Source organism: Malaya genurostris, chromosome 2 (genome assembly GCF_030247185.1).
Source record: "Malaya genurostris strain Urasoe2022 chromosome 2, Malgen_1.1, whole genome shotgun sequence".
In the NCBI taxonomy this organism is placed as follows: domain Eukaryota; kingdom Metazoa; phylum Arthropoda; class Insecta; order Diptera; family Culicidae; genus Malaya; species Malaya genurostris.
The window spans coordinates 78,379,035-78,392,640 of NC_080571.1; the positions used below are offsets into that span (position 1 = coordinate 78,379,035).

The 13,606-nt window shown below is 39.0% G+C and overlaps 1 protein-coding gene across 3 annotated transcripts in view; it reads right to left on the reverse strand.

Annotated features, from left to right (window-relative positions):
• LOC131426970 (nuclear receptor subfamily 2 group F member 1-B) overlaps positions 1–13,606 on the reverse strand; it is a 171,512-nt gene that overhangs the window by 82,432 nt on the left and 75,474 nt on the right. The gene's annotated exons all lie outside the window — the stretch shown is intronic.

Below are 13,606 nucleotides of genomic sequence, written 5' to 3' on the forward strand. Positions count from 1 at the left end.
TAGCGTGAGAATCTGGTAAGGGGCAATCACGGGTCAGTTTGCTGCTGTCCATTCGCCTGCTTGGATGAGTAATGATGTCAATAAAAACTGAAACAAGACTCATTACACTTTTCTTTTCGCGGCACGTGAAAGCAGAAGGCGCAGAGGAAACGTAGGAAGAAGATTTTGTTGCTCTTGCTTTTACATTGCTTCGTAGCAGCTATCCATCCGGCCATGGCGGCTTCGAAGACCTGTAAAATTATGTAAATTGCGTGGAAGAGAACATGAGACTAACAGAAGTTAACCGATTACCGGTGAAGAGATCGGATCCGAAAGACTTTTGCCGCTGCGTTTGAGGCCAACAGAGGCTCTGGCTGTGGTCGCTTGTTTAAAAAGATGTAAAGCTGATGTAATGATGATGAATATATTTAGCAGAAATTGGCCGTGGGTGATATTCGGGAGGAATGGTAATTGAATAAAAATTGAAAAAAGACCGCAACTCGATCGGATTCTTGCACGGTCAAAGCAGGCGAGGTAGAACGAGGCCGTCTTCAAAGTGTGCTTTCGGGCGGCCGCGAAGAAAACATAAATCAGATAATTAAGCTTGTTGCTTTTGTTTTCACGGCCATATCGGCCAGTTGGCGCGTTGTATGATGCCGGTCGGCCGTCCGCCCGGTGCGATCTTCCGGCCCAGTTTGACCTACGCCGCGCGTGAAGTATCGATACGGTGCTAGCCCTCTGGCGGCTAATTCGTTATCTTCACCTTTCGGAGTTGGCGGCTCGCTTGCTCACCTTTCTTTCTATCTCGCGTGCGCGCGCTCTTTCTCTCTTCCGTTGATAGTTTTAGTGCTGTAATCATCATCAGTACCAAGGTGCTTTGTTTGACGCTTTCGTTTCCTGATAGTGTTCTTCCGACTGGGCCCGTGTACACAGCACATTCTGTTAACACATACTCGGGCAACGATTATTAATGCTATTTAAAACAAAATAAAATAGTCGATAAATCTTCGATTTTCGTCCCGCTCTGTTCTATGGGTTGCCCGCCTGCCCGCCCGCCCATCATCGACAATGGGGACTTCGTGTGATGTAGTACACGAACTAGGCGGTGCAATATTTTCCCACAAATCATGGCCGACTGACGGCAGATGACGACTGCTGCCGGGCAAGTCGAAAATAATCATTATCGTCGTTTAGGAGATTTTTCATTTGGTTCCTCTCGAAGCTGAACGTAAAGAGATGGATGAGCTTGTTTCTTGAAGGGGGAAATTGTTCGGAAGAACACTGAAATGTGTCTTTCGATGAAAGTACACGGAAACGCAAAAATACCCCAAAGTTGGGAAAAGTGATTCTAGGTAGTTTCCATAAGACACTTGCACTTGCAAAAATATATTGGAAAGTGAGTTATATCTACTCACTTACTAGTGAGTTATACTTACTATACGGTTGAGTCGTATTGACTCTTTTTCGGATTGAATGCAGTTCACTTAATTTTAGCTTATTGAACGAAACTTTCGCTACTGGGTGATTGTGCTCCTTGTGTTTTCACAACAATGAAGAGAGCGAATAAAAGATCAAATTCTAAACAGTTCGAAATTCAGCAAAAAGAAATCAAACCATGGGTAGTTTTTCTTTGCCGTGTAGATACAAATGAGACTAGCGAACAGCGTTGCCAGATTGTCACAATGTCGAAGCCGTAGATTTTATTTGGAGCGAAAAAGTATAGGAATTGACAGAAGCTTAGTTCTGTGTAAGCAAAATCGTTCTTCTGTAATCCTTTAAAAACCAGTGGCGTCCGGATAACATGCATTACATTTAATTTATGTTTTAACTATTTCAAAATAGTATATTGTGTACTAAAAACTAAACTTCAAACTGTATTTTTAATCAATTTCAGTTGTTTGCCAACCGATTTCTTTGTTTAAATGTCAACTAATTTGTCTTATTACTCAAATTACACGGTTTTTCGGAAGTAGAATTGTAAGAACTGTCTGTAGAATGGTAAGCTCAAAAAAAATCCAAGACCTTTGATTGTGGTTTAATGTGCATATTCAGATTCCTTGCCAAATCATTAACTGGAGAAAGTGGGATAAAAATTCACCTGACAATTTAGAGAATTTCAACAGACATATGAATAGAATATAATTTCGACGTTTCATATGAGAGTTTGCAGCTTTGGGAGCAGGGAGAGAATTTCGGAGAATTTTCCAGGACAGCGATGAGCTATTTTATAACAGTAAACCACAACAAACAAACAAGAACAACTTCAGGAAAAGCATTTTGGAATCTAATTAGAGATCAGAATCAGATCGCACGGTGACGGAGGATCTGGGAAAAACTCAAATAATAGTACTTGAACCAACAGAAGCATGATATCGTTATTCAACGCTCAGAAGGTTCATGTTATTGACCCGAAGAAACCTTCCCTGCACGAACGTTTCCGAGGAGAGTTTTTTGGAAGTAATTTTCTAGAGTGCACGAAGACGTTTCCTGTATTGTTTTTATTTATTTATGATTATTCTATAGAATTCTAGAGTAAAACTGGAACAGTTTCAAAAATATGAAGAAAAGTTTAAACACTTGCAAAATATTCATAAAATCTGTGAATTGCAAAATTTTAAAAATAAAAGTTTCAGATAACATTTTTTATAACTAATTGATAATGCACGGAATAGCACTATAGTAATCATAGACCAGCTATCAAAAAGATCAGAAATTGATCGATTTTTAGTAATATTTGATATTTTTCAGATACGGCTTTGGTAAATTTTTAATGTCTTTTGTTTTGATATTTTATGTAATAAATGAGACATTGATAAAAATTCAAAGCTTAAATGTATTACTTTATCGAAAACCAGATTGTCGAATTGATTGAAGATATTGGTGTTTTAACCGATTTTGTTCATGGAGTATCAGAAATATTGTAATGAAAAATTATTCCTTCATGTTTTTCCAGAGAGATAAAAATTCTGAAAATAATTCATGACTCTCAGAATGAAATTTACTAGAAACTAGCTGACCTTATCGATAATAAAATACTAATCATCAATTTTAATCAATCAGCCGATTTCATTGTCGTGACTAAAGTTTTGTGTATCCGGTTTTAGTAGAACAATTCCTAAATACGTATTAATACGAGAATTTCACACCATATGAATCAAAACGAGTTGAAAATATGAATATTTTTCTATACATCCTTAGAACCACAAAATTTCTTCGCAGAATGTTTGGAAATTTCCACAGATTTAGCATTGCTGCTTTCTAAATGCACCCACTAAGCAACCCGCTTGTAAGAAATTCTGACAGCTGGCAGAAGCCTGACAAGATTCCGGCAACTTTTGCAGGCAAAATTGCGTCATTCTCTCGCCACTTGACGTCTTGCAAGATCACTCTTCTTTCTTTTTTCCTTTTCGACTTCATTTGATATTCTTCAATCTTGCATGTACATCCAAACATGAAAACGAGTATTGAGATTAGGTAAATGAAATGAAAATACTGGTATATTGAACGAGGAAGCTTTGTATATCATGTTTGGTAGTGCAACAGCTATGTTATTTAAATTTCTAATGAAAAAAATAAAACCAAAAATACTAAAAATAAAGAACCGATTCAAAACGCAAAAATTCGGCACCACCAGAGCCGTTAAGAACCGCTAGGCGAAATTCTCTGCCGGAAACGGTTGTTGCATTGTTGTCTGACTTTTGTCGGAGTTCTGCCAGCAATAGCACATTAATCATTAATAGAGTAACTATCAAAATGATCAGAAATTAATCCGATAAGTGAGAATGCTATAAATCAAAACTTGATAATTACTGTGTCTAAAGCTATTGCGTTGAAAACCGTTTTGCTGAAAGCCATGTCGCCGAGTGCTATTTTGTCGAATGGATTTAATATGTTGGTTTTTCAACTCGTTTTGTTTATCGCATATCAGAAATTTTTAGTGATGGATTAAGTCGTTTCTCCATGCTTCTTCCAGAAAGATTATACTTTATTAAATGAAGATTTTCACAATGAAATTTATTGGAAAGAAAGATGACTTAATTGATAATAAAACATCAATTATCAGCCTTTGTTTAGGTGTGTTAAACACTCAAACTTAGGCCGCTTTCGATATCGTGATTAATGTTTTGTGCTGCCGGTTTTAGTAGAATTCATAGATATTTAATTATACGAGAATCGCATACGATCTTAACCAAAATTACTTGAAAATATACCTGGGAACAATAATACGAGCTACATTTTAGATTTCTAAAAATTTTATCTACGCACTCTCGAAATTCGTTGATCTATGGAAAAACTGTGAATCTAGCATCACTTCGTAATTGTACCCGCTAAAGCTGTGGACCAATTTTGACAGTTCGATAGTTATTTTCCGACAATGAAAAAAATCTTCCGAAAATTTCTAATTTCTTTTTATACCTTCAGTCCAAGAAAATACCCCAATGAAAATGCATTGTCAAACGAAGTAAGTTTGTCTAAAAGCTCATTCATTTAATCTATCATTTAATTTTCAGTGCAAAGTAAACTCAAATAACTTTCCATTCATCGAACTATGAACTGAACTTAAACTGAACTTGAACTGTCTTAGTTAAATTTATCTACTTGATGAAACATGTTTTAGTTAAAATTTGACATGCTTGACTGTCAAATTTTAACTAAAAGTTCAAAGTTCCTCTCAGCAGGCCGTTCAATTTTGTTGGTCTTTGAGCGATTGTCGAACGACATATTGCATGAAATATTTGTTCAATTTGCTGGAACGGTTTGTTGTTGTTTTTTCTCTTGCAAAAATAGTGTGAAAATTAAGTGTTACCTTTACATAGAAAGAAAATTTGTTGTTATTCTACGTGTAGTAGAAGTATTGTGCAGGTTTGTATTGTTAGTTTAAACAAATAAGTGTAAAAAACTTCAGAAAAAAACCCTCAAACTCCAACTCCTCATGTTAAAAATGGCTCAACAATGGATCTCTGTCTGCCGGGTTTGTTGAACGAAAAAAATGGCATTCGGTTCAACGGTCTGTTTCAAAATCGGCAAACGAAGGTCCCGTGTTGGCCTACCGTTGAACGATTGATTGGACTTTCATTGGACCAATGATCCAACGTATTGGACCAATGAAGGACCACCGATGAACGTTTTTGTCTAAGTGGGGGGTATTGTTTTTATTGTTTTGTTGTACGAAACTAATCGAACAGTGGTTTGTTCAGTTTGTATGAAGCTTTTATGATCGGTTGTTGAGGTATTCTGGCTACCTAACTAAAAACAGGAAAGACACTGAAAATGTCAAACCGTTACAGAATGGTTTAGTCCGTCATGTACTTCTGCAAATTGCAACAACTGTCAAAATTCAACTGAATTTTACACGTCGCCAAAACTTTCGTTAATTTCTGTTCCGCTACCAAGAATTGACGTGTTATCGAAGATGAAAACAATTTCCAGTGCTTTGTACTTTCTCGAAACCCTCAAACTCAAAGCGGAAAATTTCACGGCAAGTAGCAAAGTCGATTTCAGCGAAAACCACGTTGCAATTTTCGGAAAGAAACAGAAACCATCTTCGAACAAGTTGCAAATGGTTGCGCAGAGCCTTCTTTGATAACAAGCACGGAAAACTTTTCCCTTTTATTTGCCTGTAGATGCTTACTTTTCCGCCCACAAATCTCATCCTCATTCGACAGCATTCGTTCCGTTCAGGGAAAAACATTGCCAACATTACGTGGCTGTGCACTGTACAATCCGGCGACAAGACAGCAGGTGGACCATTTCGAGTGAGAGTGGCACTGGCACCAGGGGTTCTTAAGATAATGTCTTTGCGACACCGAAGCGGTCGTTATGAAGCTAATGTACTCCGGTGCTATTTTTAGCATAATGAGATGTGCTTATCTTCCTCCCGTAATGAGTAGTGTTCTTTGAAGAAAACCGGGTTCTTTTAAGTTGCAACAACGGAATCTATTGTTTGTGCCTCTTCCGCATCGGTAGCATCTGGTTTTACAGTGTAACGATATAAACTTATCGCTTTAATGTCAGATAGGGACCGCTAAGCAGCTCGGACGGCTCGACTCCACCAGCGGCAGCGAATTGATTGAAATCACGTCCGTGACCCAAAACAAGCCCGGTTAGCAGAACACGTGGTCCCGGACTGGATGGCCGAGGCCGATGGTAATGCGAAATTGCTATAAATAATATCAATTTCATAATCATCATTGCAGTTATCTGAGCACCGGGAACGATTGTACGGTTCTTTCCATCTCCGCACAAGTGCAGCGCAGAAAAAAAGTGTGATCCTGATTATAGCCCATTTTCGTCCTCCAGTGCACTTCGCTACGGCCTGTTCACTGATTTGCATTTTCCATTACCACACACTTATTGTGTGATTGGGAAAATTTGAATTATCCAACGAGTTATTACCGGGACTAGTGAGGACGACTCGTGGTCCGTGGTCCAATCCAGTGAATCCAATCGGCATCGACTGGCGGGGTTTTGCTGCACCGTAATGGGGTAATGATATCGCGTCGTTTGTCGGTCAGACATGCTGTGCTCGGATGATGAAAATTGCAGCGGGCCCAATCAGTGCGAAAAGGTGTGAAACGGGCGATATCGCGATGATTCGGTCGGTTGATCGGCAAATTTTATTGCTGTTATTTTCTGCACTTATCAGCTGGAAAAGTACATTGTTGCGGCTGACTGGGCTTTCGAGCGAGGGCGGTTGGTTTGAAATGAGATACTTGTGCGGCGGCGTGGTGACTGATTTCGAACATTGGAGGGGTGTGAGAAAATTATCGCCGTTAATAGGTTGGTTGGTGTAAAAAAACGGAACAAATTTTCAAACCGCCATGACAGATAAACGATAAAATATTCTATTTTGAAAGCACTACGGTTACCCTTAACAACGCGAAGTCCACGTTCCAGATCGGAGGAAAACGGGCAACCAAGCCGAGGTCAAGTTCGACAAAATTCTTACTCCTGCGAAACCGATGATCCACACTGGAACGTTGCTCTGCGGTCGTGACGACGTCGTGCCGTACAAAATCCGCATCACGACCAATCGCGCGCGGGAGAGAGAGAGAGAGAGAGACAGACAGCAGTGTAGCTGCGAGCTGTCAATCTTAATGAATTCCACCGCCGCCGCCAGGGGCGCCACCTGTCCATCCGGCGAGACACGGCAGTCTCACGGCAGCAGCCACCAGCACACGGTATGGATTGTCGTTATCCGATTTGTACCGACATGAGTCCTGCCAAAGTTCGTGTTGTTCGGGAATCAGTTTGGGTTCTGTAGGAACAAATTAAAAGAAAGGCGAATGGGTTCCGCCCTGCTGATCGGCCCCCGTTTCTCTCCTAATTCATTGGCTCATTGGTCGGGCATCAGCCGCTAGCGAAGGGCGAATAAAGTAAATAAAAATAAAGCACATGAATCTTGATCCCACTCCGTCTCCTCGGATGCACCCCGGCCGATGCCAGCCGGGGCTTCCAGCAGTCCAGCAGTGTGTAGAGATAGAGATTTCAGCTGTTTGGCTCGAAGCTAATTTCGTGAGTTTCGAGTTTTATCCAGACCTCAGAAATAATTAATTATTTGCTGGTATTGGTTCTTCCCGTTCGCGAACCGTACCGTTTCGTGCACGGTTGGCATGACGGTTCTGGTCCATCGGATTTGGACAGAGATGTTAAACAAATACTCCCGCGGGGATTTGAGTGGATCGGGAACGAACACGTCACGAGCTGTCAAACTGGTTTGGCTGCCTGTAAACTGCTGCCATCGTGCGGGTTCGGAGGACACCTGTTGCATCGTAGAACTCGTAGTAAAATCCCGTAAATTTTCCAACACTGAAACGTAAACAAACTCAAAGTTCGTAACCCGAGATTCAACAATTTAATATATTTCATAAAGTGCCGCCCGTTATCTAAATCAGCCATCCGATAGTGTCGCGAGAAATTGTAATTTATTCATTTTCAATTGAGCGCAAATTTCGGCCGGAACTTTCCGTTGTTGGAAACTGTTTCCTGCACTCAAATTTCGTTTCCTGGCAACGTTTTTGTGCTTGCATAGGCAGAAACTTTTCATCGTGATAAAATGGTTCCTTTCCAATGCTTTTAACATTTTTCAATCGGACGGCTGTTTCAAAAATTGCAAAAAAAAAACGATTCAACACCAACCATGTAACACCACAAACCGGGCCTGTTATCTGCGCGCGAGCGTAAAAAGTTCAACATTTTTTTCACTGGAAACAATGTCGGCAATGTGTATGGCATCCCCCACCTTCTCCTCCTCCTCCTCCTTCTCCTCAACTACCAGTCTGCAGTTCGCACCTGGTTGCCACGGTCACCATCAGTTTCAATTTTCTTTTTTTTTCATACATACTACTACTGACAACCGCCAACCGCTCTCCCGCAGGACTCGTACGTTCGGAATGCTTCATCAATTCCGCACAAATTCAATAACATATTCAAATTTTATCGTGATTTTTTTCCCCGGTGTTTGGCGTTCTTTTTGTGTTATTTTTATTGCACGGTTGACTTGGGCAGTGTCACGAGCGGTGAATTATTTTTATTTTCTAGGATTAACCACTACATTGTTACTGATCATTCTGATCACACTGCTTAACCGTCACTTGTTCCTATCAATCATGCTTATCGCCTGCAAAATTATAGTCAGATTAATTAATAGTCCAATGATCTTTGAAAGAAGTGTTCTGAAATAATACTCAATTGTTCAGATTGATTCAACTATAACTTGATTTTTGATGAAAATAATAACGTTCAACTACCGACGTTGATTGTTGTGTAGTGGAAGAGGCCTTCTCATTTAACATTCCATTCAATTCCACTGTAAAATTTTTACTAATATTTCAGTGTACGTTTTGCAACCTTCACCAGTGTATAAGTTCTAAGTCTGTTACCAGGTTTGATACTTTTAAATCATTCAAAAAAGTAAATGATTTAGAATTGGACAAAATGCAAAGAAATATTTGTTGATAGGACAGAAATAGGGTGAGTATGCCTCTGAACTGATACACTGACGTAGGTTGCAAATAGCACACCGAAACACTAGTATCTGTGTCAGTAACTATCACGTGACATAAGAGGCGAAATAGTAAAGATTGTACATATATTGGAATTATAAGGAATTCATTTTATTTCGAAGCAAATAACTACTTACTATTTGACTTGATTCCGATCTATGAGCAAAATTAAATAAATTGTATTCAACCTAAAATGGAGTCAACCTGGATTCAAATTGAGTAAATATAATTTACTATTGAGTAGACTATTTAGTCACATTTCAGTATAAGTGCCTTATGGAAACATCATGGAGCCACTTTACTAAAAATTACATTACTGACCAGCACCCGAAATTAGTAGGAAAGTATTCAAAATTCAGTAGTTTGGCGGTTCCGTGTATAGACACAGAGAAAAATTGAGCTTCACAGATTCGGTAATATTTTATGTCGCATTCGTACGAATTTTACAGGTTATTTTCAAATCGCGCTGTAAATTTCCGTACAAGGTGACATTTCATTTATGATGTTTTATTTGTCAGTGTGAAACTTTGTCTGCGGCTGCTTATAGAATATAGAAATTGGTTGAATTTTTCGTCGTCAGTAGAGTAGTGATGAAAGAATCTTCTCCTAAATATTGCCTCTGCAGCACAGCTAACAAGCAAATGGCGTTTTTCATTGAGAAACACTGGTGGCGTGGATTGATCTGGTTTGCACTTTCGAGCAGAAATGGCAATGAAACACCGTCAAAATATTGCATTTCTGCTCGAAAGTGCAAAATCAGAGCAATCCACGCCACCAGTGTTTTTCAATGAAAAACGGCAAAAGAAACATCTTTTGGTTTCAAGTAATACGGAACCCAGTTTACTTGGATCTGCATTTTCATCACGTCCTTGAAGCGATTGCGTAAGGTTTGGCATCTTTCAAACCTTTCTGTTTCGGGTTGACGGTTCTTTGCGTAGGGCATTGGTCTTACAAGCCAATTTGCCGTGTGTTCGATCCCTGATTTAGGAGAATTCTGATACCGTTTTCGTTTTAGAAACTACACGCGATCGACTCTGACTCCGAGTAAAACGAACAAGTGGTTCGCGCCCTAAACAACAACTCATATAAGAAAGAAAAAATAAACAAACTCGCATGGATGCGTGGTGCGACCCGAGAAAATTTTCAGAGAAACTACGCGATTTGAGTCCGATCTAGAGCGACCCCAGGTTGCTAAAACAAACTCATCAAAAGTTGTTTTGGCGACCCTGGGTCAGCTCCAGAGATGCCATTTATACAGATTTATCTATATTATACAGATTTTTACATGCCTATACAGAATTTATACAGACTACAGATTTTGTACAGATTTCGTATTAAACATACGATTTATACAGATTTCATAAAAAGTACGATTTTTTTCTTTACTTGGCCTAAGCCATAATTTAGGATTTAGTACTAGAGATGAGATAAAAGTTTCGTAACCAAAGAACAAAATTTGATTTAATTACTATGTTGCGAAAATTGAAAATGTCTTTTTCTTCAAGAAAAAATCGAATTTTTCAAAAACGATGGCGAATTGTTTTTTATTTGAAGTATTGTGTTAACGGTATTAATTGTTTCGCTAGGTTTAAAAAGTTCGAAATTCACTTTTCCTAAACCCATCAGACACTTAACATTGTCTTTTTCCCAAAATTATACGATCTGTAACTCGATGTTGATGGCTGTCCTGGAGTTATCCATGATTTCCGCGTTTCGGGTTCCCAAATATACTTATCTTTCGTCGACAGTCACAATCCAATGCAGTTTTCTTCAGTAGCGTGGAAGGAGCATTTCGCACTGGGTTTTTGCATGTTCATTCTGTTTGTGTGGAACCCATTTACAAATCATTTTAAATTTTTCCCAAGGCTCTTAGACTATCAGAAATAGCTTGAGGATGAAATTGAAATGCTAGGCCATAATTTCTTTTATTTTTGTATCATTTTAGTCCAATGATAATTGTAGTTCGTCATCTACATACATTTGTGGTCGATTTTAAAGTTCTTTGTCAATGACATAAATATAACCTGTTTTGAAACGTTGAAACTAAAGCTCACAAGCATTGACAGTTGCAACAAGATCCCTATAAATCTCAACAAGAACTCGGTACCTTTTCCACTTAATTGAACAATAAAATCATATCTTGCCACACAAATGCTTTTATTTGGCTCGAAATTCGACATGCACACTTAAATAAATCCTGTGATTTTACATCTTATTAGATGCATATAAATGGAGCGTCGCAGCTCACGCAAATTTACGTGGATGAACATTTAATATTGTGTCTAAAACTCCATGACATGAAATTCATTGAAATAAAAAAATAGAATACTGATAGCAACCGCCGCGACTTGAACCAAGAATCATTGGATCGCACATACGTCTGTTAATCGACAGAGCCACAGAAGCATGTATTTGCTTGGCTGGTAAAAGGTACATTTAAATGCATACAATCGCACTTTCCGTCATTTGACAAATTAGGTCTTTATGAATTACATCGTATGACGGATTAAGTCACCTGTAAAATTCAAATTTTTTTGGAGTGTGGTTAATACAAAATAAGAGCAAGTTTTTTCTCGAAACCACATTAAAAAAATATTCGCATTTAGGAGTGGGGTCCAAACAAAAAACAAAACGAATAGATTTTATCACTATATGTTGACAACAAAACGACTCTTACACATCTGGTATATGAAAATATGGAACTTAGATTTGAACTGAAAATCGATGTAATTATCAAACTGAGAAACTGAATTTACAGATTCGGCACTGAAATGCCATGTCGACTCAATAACTCGAAGAGCTTTGCGCATATTCAAAAAGTTTAGCAATGCTCATTATACTGTTCAAAGACTTGGAGGGAGGGATTGCTGATAGTAAAAATTGAAGGAGAAAATATTCAAAAAGATTGCAGATATCTACTAATATTCAAATGGTGTTATTATTGCGAAAATTTCGCTTTTGTTGTGAATACAGATAAATACAGATTTGGAATATAAGGAGATACAGATTTTCTATGAAAATATCTGGCATCTCTGGCTCAGCTCTCGGGCTGCTCTGATCAATAAACGAAAACGGTATTAGTGTTTGTAGGATCTTAGCAGGCTGATTACTACTGGTTGTTCGCAGACCTGAAAAAAATCCTCGCCGATAAAAAATTTCGCACAAATGATGACGTTATCGCTGAAACTGAGGCCTATTTTTAGGCAAATGATAAATCGTTCTACAAAAGTGATATTGAAATGTTAGAGCGTCACTGGAATGATTGCGTTGCTCTTGATGTAGATTCCGTTGATGAATAAAATTAATTTTAAATCAAAAAAATCGTGTTCTTTTTGTTAGACCCGAGATTTTTCAGCCCATGTGTTATAACTTTTAGCACTAGTGACATGTAGCTGGACTCTGAAGATAGGAAAAATTTCAATACGTATATGACGATATCGAAATGCTCGTCAATGCAGCTGATTACAGTGAACTGAACATGTCGCACGAATGTCGGAGATAAGGAAGACTAGAGTGATGCTCAGTAAAGATTCTGAAAAACCGATCATTGATTGAAGCTATAAGCTGAAAGAGAAGAAAAACTGGTGATAGACGGAGCCTATGATGGAGTGTCAAGAGTCCAGCGTTAATCGATTATATTGAGAGTAATTTGAGAAACTGTTGGTGTGTTGAGCTGCTGACTTCGATATGCCATGAACGGAATTGTTTCAAACCCTATACAATAAAGAGCTCTGCATGTTTAGACTGATATACGTCCGACGTAGCTGAGAATGAACATTGGATGAGATAAACCATACCATGGAACAACTTCAAACAACAGTGGCAGAAAACTGAAGGAACATCCAACAATCTATCAACAACATTCCAAAGCTAATCAATGACTTCTAATGCAATATTTAAATGGGGCAGCAGTAGGAAAAAAAATAATACCGGCACAATTGCATGCTACATTTGCGTAATAAAACAACTAAGCAAATCATCACCACTTTCTCGAGAAGCTTAGTCATAGTAGTAGTAGTAGTAGTAGTAGTCAAACGCGCGCCTATGGGCGATGCTCAATTTATTGGCTGTCAGGCTGAAGATAAAAATGAGCCACTATTTGTCTCTGCCTAGGTTCCGCTCGGGTTCCGCATTCGCTGCGTACTCGGGGTGGAAATCCTCATATGGGAGGAAGCAAGAAAAAAAAGTCGAGGCTTCATGGTGTTGCAGTTGCTGTTTCTTATGCGTGCACAATTTTCTCGGAACTGGCTGGTCCGGGAAATGTACTGCGGCTTGTCGGTACGGATTGGTACGAAAATATTATAAATTTAAATTTAATTTGCATAAAATCATTCAACCGGGTTCCCTTGCCGGGCTGCTGCTCATCCAACAGGAGCGGCCGATGGGACGATGGCGGAACGGCGGAAGAAAACAAACGATATTGTTACTTTTCTTTATTACTATTCGGTTTATTTATTGTTAGGTAGTAAATATCGTTGATCGGACGACGTGCTGCGCGCTGGAACTCTCTTTCTCGTTCCGCCCGGGGATAAATCGCGATCCGGTGTCGATTTTCGGTTTGACACTTTCCCCTCTCCATAACCCGCAACAGGTGCTGGGTAGAACCGGGTTCGATGAGAAAT